Here is an 8,661-nt window from a genome sequence, read left to right on the forward strand (position 1 = left end):
TTATTTTGTATTGCTCTAGTGGTTTGAAAAACCAATAAACGGTGAAATAACCATTGATTGATGTGTTCCTTATGTTGACGTTGTGTTTGTTTAGACAGTGCAACCTTTTGAACTGAAAAATGATATAAGATATTTAGTCAAGTGCATTTAAAGGGGTCATAGGATGCCCATTTTCCACAAGTTGATATGATTCTTTAGGGTCTTAATGAAAAGTCTGTAACATAGTTTGGTTAAAATTTCTCAATGGTAGTGTAAAAACACTTTTTTTTACCCTGTCAAAAACGGCTCTTTTCAGATCAAGCCGTTTTTGTAGCATTTTCCTTTAAATGTTAATGAGCTCTGCTGACCCCGCCCCTCTCTTCCAAGCTGCTCTCAGAGAGACTTTACTTTAGCCGCATTCATCGAGAAACTTGCTAATTGTTGTGAGTAAATGACGACTGCTATGTTCATTATTACATCAACAACAGAACACCTCAATCGCTTAGGAGTCATTCTTCTTCATTCTGCTCTGGCGGTGAAACAATGTCGGACTGATGACAGCTCACTCAGGGCGGGTCTAAGGTAAGACACAAGTCCAGTCTGTGCTGAAACACTACTGTCAATCAAACTATCGTGGGAGGGGCCTGTCTGTGTGATGTCACACAGACAGGCATCTGAGATCTGCTCGATTTGAGAAAGGTAAATATTTAACCAGATTTAAAAAAAAAAATACTGGGTGGATTTTTATCATTATAGGGTGGTTGTGTACACACACTGCCAACACACATTTCAGTTCAAACAACTTGTAAATGTGCATGTAGCATCCTATGACCCCTTTAAGTGCATTTAACATAAAACGTAAAATTGTCTGCCATATAGGGTAAGAAAAATAATCTTAATGCAAACGGAAACACGATTAATTTAATGTCTTACCCCACTGGCAGATAATTTGCAAAATAAGAAAAATGCACTTAAACAATTTTTGCCTCATGGAAACAAGACTAAATACCATATGTCATTTGTTTTTGTTTTTTTGTAGAAAATGCATCTTGATTTAAGAATCTTTAGATATTTCGACTGGAAACAGGAAGACAAATTCTAAGTAAGAAAAGCATTTTTTGCAGTGCAGGTACATTTATTCATTGCGCATATGTTCATAATGTAGACACGGTCAAAGTGACAAAAATGGCATCTCCTTTTATACAGTATCCTGTAGAAGAGGAGGCTGCATAAATTCATAGGGAGTTTTTTTTTTTTTGCCATGATAATGAAAGGGTAGTACGAGATATATGCCGTAACCACCACCACAGCTGTTAAATAAACAAATTATTCACAATTTATTTGGTCATCTTTATTTCCTACAAATACAAAAGCAACAGTTTTTTTTCCTTTTGGATTTTAAAATTTCAACTTCATCTGTCAGTGGTGCTGGTGCAGGTTCTCCCCCCTTTTTGCGAGCCTCTGCCTTCTTGCTGTCGACCGAGTAGGCTACAGTAGTTCATTTTATTACTCTAATTAAGAAATGTAACAGGTTGGATTAGAGAATATTTAATTAGCCTATGTGAAAAGAGTGTTAGACTATGTGGAAAAAGCTGCTGCGCATTGAAATACACACTGAATGATATTTAATGTCAAATGTTTTTAAAGTCATGTAGCCTACACCCATGAACCTTTTATGCTTAAAGCTTTACCTTGATTGAATTGTGTTTTTATACTTAATTTTTTTAGCTGCTGCCACGTTATTTTTTTGCCATGATACAACTAAACAGCATGTGAAGCAATGATTTTTACTGTTAAAAAATGATATTTGTGATATTTTAACTGTCTATTATTAATGGACATGTTTTCTAACATGAATGTTAAAAGGATTACATAGCATTTTAAGAAAAATACAAGGTGGTAAAGTGGGTACAGTTGATACACCTTTTATAGGTCGCTATGTATACAGTAACAGTTCAATCATAGAAAATAAAATGCATATTCAGAGGCTGTGTGTCTTTGTGTACTGGTATTACCTACGTTATGGGGACCAAATGTCCCCACAAGTATAGTAAAACCAGTAAATTCTAACCTTATGGGAACATTTTTTAGGTCCCCATGAGGATACAAGCTTATAATTCATACAGAATGATTAAAAAATGCAGAAAGTTTCGAGTAATGGGTAGATTTAGGGGTAGGGTTATAGAATATACGTGTATGTATATTGTTATTTTTACATTTATACTGTTTGCCATATCTTTTCTAGTGTTAAATATGTGTTCCTATTTGTTTAACTGAATCTGAATTAAATAAAGCAAATAAATCAGATTTTTTTTTTAAATGCACAACTGTAATTTTGTAATTTATTACATTTGGGTGAATGGGTGTCTCGTGGTGACCATGGTACTGTTTCAACTGTACACCATATGGGTACAGTTGAGACAAAAATGCACCTTATATTTATGAGCTAATTGTGGAAAATATAAACTACTTATGGCAACTATCAATTTATGATATTTCAGTACATAAGCAAAATAAATATCATGTGAAAAATCACTTCATTTCAGCATCTATAGTTTTTGTGTAGTGATGAAAAAAGCAGAAAGTGTCTCAACTGTACTCAGTCTACCCAAGTCAGAAGTATGCGGACGTCTTTTTGGCGGGAGCTGTTGCCATGGTGAATCAAAATTTCGGAGCTCCATTGATCATGACTTCTCATAGTCTTGGTGCACGCGCTAAACTCAGAGTCAACCTACTCAGAGTGGATTGAACTAACTCAGTTCAGCCGTTCTGAAACCGAAAACTCTGAGTTTCCCATCTCAGGGTAAGTCAACTCAGAGTTCAATGTTAAACTCAGAGTTGGTTGAACCTTCTTATTGAAACGGGCCCCATGTTTGGTGATCATTTCACATGATCATATAAATAATTAACAGAACAGTCCCAGATTGGATTGGACAGGAATCTTCTAACATGGTAAGCTGTTGGGGATAAAGATATACAAGTACATACATAGTGAATTCTACATATCATACAGTATAATGAGCTGACAAATTAGTTCTAATTTTGTACTAGTTCACCAAAAAATGAAAATGTGCTGAAAATTTACTCAGGCCATCCAAGGGTGAGTTTGTCTCTATATCGAAACAGATTTGGAGAAATTTAGCTTCACATCACTTGCTCACCAGTGGATCCTCTGCAGTGAATGGGTGCCGTCAGAATGAGAGTCCAAACAGCTGATAAAAACATCGTAATAATCCAGAAGTAATCCACACCACTCCAGTCCATCACTTAATGTCTTGTAAAACAAAAAGCTGCATGTCTGTAAGAGAAAAATCCATCATTAAAATGTTAACTTTAAATCATTGTCTCCAGTTAAATACGAGTCCATAATCCATGACGTAAAATAAGTCCATCCCCTGTTGTCTTCTCACATCAAAATCCACCAACATATTTGTTTAGAACAGTTTTGCGGTTGTAAACGGTGCTTGATCTTCTCCCTTTATTCAGATAAGAATACCTTTTCACTGGTGAAAGCAATAGAACTTGTTTTTTTTAGCCAGATGCAGCGGTTTGAAGTTAAAAATGCCTTAATAATGGCACCGTTTTACTTTTAAAATGTATTGGGAACCATTCCTTTAACCCGAGCCTTCAGATTAGACTAACAAACAGAAGGAATTCAAATGCTTTTGTTTCCTAAATTATTTCATTCTTTTATTTTCGTCTCAGTTTGTGGCCAATGTGGCAAGAGACTTTACATCTTATTTTGGAACAATATTATTTTGCTTCCAGAATGCTACATATGTTTTGGCATTGCATATGAGGTCGCAGGATTTTCAGTGACCACATAATTATCAACTTTGCAATGACTCAAACCTCATTCCTGTCCAGACAGGAATATTCTGGTAAAAAAAAAAAAAAACATAGCACAACATGAAAATTACACGTGCTGCTTATGAAGAAACTTGAATCCCAATTATTGAAAAAATCATTTTTAAGGGTTTGAATGCTGGTGCATGCTGGGAAATTTGGTGCATGATCATCTCAGCGTTCAAGGCGTTCAATCTCACTGGGCGATTCAACTCAACTTGCATTTAGCTTTCATTACTACATCCCAAATTTTCCCAGCATGCACCTGCTCAAGTGAGTATGTTGCCCACATTATGTCCTTTTATTTCTGTCAGACTCAACTTCTCTGAAGAGCATGGTTCACTGTACCATTAAAGATAGAAGGTTTTCACTGGCTGTTGCTAGGCTTGGAACCCCATACAGTTAAGAGTCGCTTCAGGTGTTGAACCCTCGTCAGACGGGAACACAAAGAGCTCTTTTAATCCAGCTGTAGCCCGAAGCAGCAGGCGCTGTGACCACTGCAGACATTTCCTGTTCCACCCCACAAACAGACAAGAGAGCTTTCTGGCATGCTCGACGTGGCCCATCCCAGGGGGTGGGCGATCGGCCTTATTCAAGCCTGCACACGTTGAAAGAGACATAATTTAGGGGAGTGTTTGGATGTTGAAAGTGAAGACCAACAGAAACTGAAAGAGGCTGGGTTGAGTTTTACATTGGCTACTTCTTACTTTTGAGCTCTGCATGCTGTATAGGGCATTTATTTTGGCTCCCTTTATAAATATTAATACTGTTAAGACTATTTTCTGAAGAAAAAGTGAGCAGGGCTTGATCGTGCAAAAACATCTTTTAATCAACTGGTGTTTTAGAGATTTTAATGTTCTCAGAAATGCAAAGTGGCACAATATACTGTAGATTCTTAATTTTGGGAAAAATGAGAAGAAAATTCAAAATTACACATGCATTAAAAATACACTAAAAACAGTACTATTGTGAAACATTATTGCAATTTAAACTAATTGTTTTCTATTGAAACATATTTGTAACCAGTTTTAGGACTTTTTCTAGTCCGTTTTTTAATTTCCTTGTATTTCAAGGTTGAAAACTGAGACTGAGAAAGTTCTCAGAAACTTTCTCAGTCTCTTTCTTTTTCATTTGAACTTTCTACTCTTTGATGAATAGAAAGTTCAAAAGAACAGCATTTATTTGAAATAGAATGATATGTATTTACTTGATCAATTGATCACTGTAATGTATCCATGTGTTAAATAAAAATATTCGTGTAATTTATTTTATTTAAACTTTGAACAATAATGTGTGTGTGTGTGCCTGTTTTTCTATTCTGGTGGGGACTTAAACCTGAATACACCTAAATTGTGGTCCCCACGGGTACAAAAGCTAATAAATCACACAGAATGAAGTTTTTTGAAAATCTAAAAATGCAGAAAGTTTCCTGTAAGGGGTAGGTTTAGGTGTAGGGTTGGTGTAGGGCAATAGAATATACAGTTTGTACAGTATAAAAACCATTATGCCTATGGAGAGTCCCCACAAGGATAGCAAACCAGACATGTGTGTGTGTGAGAAAATGTGAAACTTGAAAAAAAGTGTAAGTGAACAGTATATTGCTTTTGTCTATCTTTCTAGTTTTTCCTCGCCATTGTCGCCTTTAGCTGCTCACTAGGGTTTGTATGGTATTTTTTTGTAAAACTGATTTGGAACAATATTTGTTGAGAAATAGTTTAGTACAACATAAATACCGATTCTTCAATGTGTTTTTTTTTTTAATTATCTTCATAATTTCATTTTATTTTTCTTACAGTATAAAAGGGGCTTGAATTATACAGCCTTCAGATATTTGAAAGAGTGTCTTTCGCAAAGGGATCATCATATTTTGGTGTCCTTGGCATTAAAAAATATTTTTGAGGCCACTATATAGTGTATAAACAATACTAGACCATACATTCAAACTATATTGAAGCTGCTAAATTTAGTACAGCATCTATAGTCTGTCTGAGCTTAAAGAAAATGAGGTGTATGTTTTTCTGTGGTTTACACACCCACACAACACACTCAAATATACATGTGTGGACCTGAAGAGGAGGTTCACACTGATCTGGTGACCAGCGGGTGTGAAATGTGCCTGGATCGCACTGCCATCCCGAGGGTGTAAATTCTAGTCTCATGTCGTTTTGCCCCTCCCTGACTCTATTTTCCCCTCTGACAGGAAACACCTCCCTCTGCCCAAACTGCTTTCCTATGGTCTGGTCCCAGTGAGAGAGCCGCTGTGTATGTGTGAGCACAGAGGGCTGCTTCTGCTGCTTCTCCTGATGTCAGGCACAGACATGTGTGAGTAGACAGACAGAGAGAAAGAGAGAAAGAAAGAAAGAAAGAAAGAAAGAAAAAGAGTGTGTGTTTGGAGCTCAAGCACCTCTCAGCGTTTTGTGTTCCCACTTCATCTGCCAGTATATGAGGTCACTGCGCCTCTGGATACGGGACTCATCTTTCCCCCACCAGGATGATCTGGATAGAAACGATGGTTCGTTAGAAAAGGTAAGATATTATATACTTCATTTTTGTTAAAAGGATAAAAACCAAAACTAAATCAAAACTATCTTTGGCTTGTGAAATTGTTCAGATATCAGATAAAAGTGTAATATGGCTGGATTAGTTTAGTTAAGAGCTTGCTGTTACTTTTAACCAATTGGAGATTTTTGTCTACCAAAATATATAACTGGGTGAAAAATCCCACAGATTTACATTGAAGGAGTGACTCTAGTCATATCAGCCAGAAAACCTTAATATCAATATAAAAACCAGAATATCAACATATAAACCATATAAAAACCAGAAAATCACCATATACTGTAAATCATATAAAAAAAACAGAGTATCACAGAGACTTAAGGTTGGACTCTTCTGACTATGCAGTTACTAGGGGACTCTTCTGACCCTAGTAACTGCATATCAAAGCCGTCAACCACCCACAAAACCATAGCAACTGCACAGCAACATATTTGCAAATGCATAACAATGTCCTAGCAACCACCTACAGCAGCCTAGAAATTGCACACCAACACATTAACAATTGCATAGCAATGCCCTAGTAACCACCCATAACACCCTGGCAACTGCATAGCAATGTCCTAGCAACTACCTACAACACCCTAGAGACTGCAAAGCAACACCCTAGTAAGCACCAACAGTAACTGCATAGAAAATCACTCACATCAACCTAGAAATTGTATAGCAACTCATTAGCAACTGTATAGCAATGCTCTAGCAACCACCCACAACACCCTAGCAGCTACATTGCAATGCACTAGCAAAGACCCACAACATCTTAGAAACTGTATAACAACACCTTAGCAACTGCATAGCAATACCCTAGCAACCACCCACAACACCCTAGCAACTGCAAAGCAACACCCTAACAAGCACCCACAGTAACTGCGTATAAACAACCTAGCAATCACTCACTTCAGCCTAGAAATTGCATAGCAACTCATTAGCAACTGCATAGCAACACCCTAGCAAATGTGTAGAAACAACCTAGCAACCACCCACAATACCCTAGCAACTACATTGCAAGAAAATGCTAGCAAATACCCACAACATCTTAGAAACTGCATTGCAACCACCCACGGCACAGAAACTGCATAGCAACACCCTAGCAACCACCCACGGCACAGAAACTGTATAGCGACAACCTAGCAACAATGCTGTATAACAATACCATAGCATTAAGAAAATACTAATACAAATATAAAAATATAGTTTGGTTTGCTTTGATTATGATAAAACAATGTTACGCAATTATTTATTTTATTAGGAAAATACCATATACATAAAAAGGCGGCAACTCTTTGCAAACCAAATTTCTTACATTTTATAAATGACTATAGACTTAAACCTCTTGGAATAGACTATGAACAAAAACACTGAAAACATGTATTAAAGCACTTTTTGGCAGCTAATGTTGTTAATAATGTGACTGTAATACCTCTTGAAAAAAAGATGCTCTTAAAGATTGGATCTTAGAGCTGATTGGGGAATATGCAGAAAAGCCTGAGCTCAGCGGGTTCTTTTCTGCTGCTACATGCCCTTCTGCAGGTTTGCTCTTCTGGGAAAGGCTCTGACAGGTGCCAGATGGTATGTTCAAGATGTTTCGTCCTGTGTCGAACTGTCCATGACTCACGGCTCATTTAGTCTGTCTGCTATGCTGTGTCACTAACAGGAATATTTTTGGAACTTGTGGCGTACGTCCCACGCTAATTGGTACTTGGAGCAGGACTTGACAATGTTTACAAGCTTCTGGTGTAATCTCATATTCCTGGTATCCTAGTTCCTGTTTGTCATTTGTTTATGTGAGAGAATGTGGTTTGTGTTTGCTAAACCCCACTGGAGGGGCTTCACAGGACTGCAGAGCAAGTCACCTGCTTGCATTTAAACATTTGTGAGACCCTGTGACCTCATATGAGGACATTATATTTTGGTGTATTTCTCTGAGACTATACATGCCACAGTTTTAAGTCTGGATGTCCTGTACAGAGCACATTCAGGGCTTTTCAGAGATACTAAATGTTTGGATGTTTCACCCTGACCACTCTCTCTCCTTGGTCTTCAAACATGTCTGATATTAATTTAGTGACACTCTTATGGAAATATGATAATATTTTGTAATTATCATTTAAATCTGTCTAATTTTTAAACTGTCTGTCATAAATCAACATCTCAGGAAAATGTTATGGGGTTTCAAATCAAAATATGACTTTCTGTTACGAAACAGGATGTTGATTTCATACATGTCCTCATATGAGGACACCGGGACTAAAAGCATGTTTATTAGCATTTTGGGAGACA

The 8,661-nt window shown here is 37.0% G+C and overlaps 1 protein-coding gene across 1 annotated transcript in view; it reads left to right on the forward strand.

Annotated features, from left to right (window-relative positions):
* Positions 1–6,053: 6,053 nt before the first annotated feature.
* LOC107669958 (protein eva-1 homolog B-like) overlaps positions 6,054–8,661 on the forward strand; it is a 7,882-nt gene continuing 5,274 nt past the window's right edge. The window contains exon 1 of the mRNA XM_016462396.1: positions 6,054–6,351. The gene's annotated coding sequence lies outside the window, so the exon portion shown is untranslated. The remainder of the gene's footprint in view (positions 6,352–8,661) is intronic.

Source organism: Sinocyclocheilus anshuiensis, unplaced genomic scaffold (genome assembly GCF_001515605.1).
Source record: "Sinocyclocheilus anshuiensis isolate Anshui unplaced genomic scaffold, SAMN03320099.WGS_v1.1 scaffold160, whole genome shotgun sequence".
NCBI lineage: Eukaryota > Metazoa > Chordata > Actinopteri > Cypriniformes > Cyprinidae > Sinocyclocheilus > Sinocyclocheilus anshuiensis.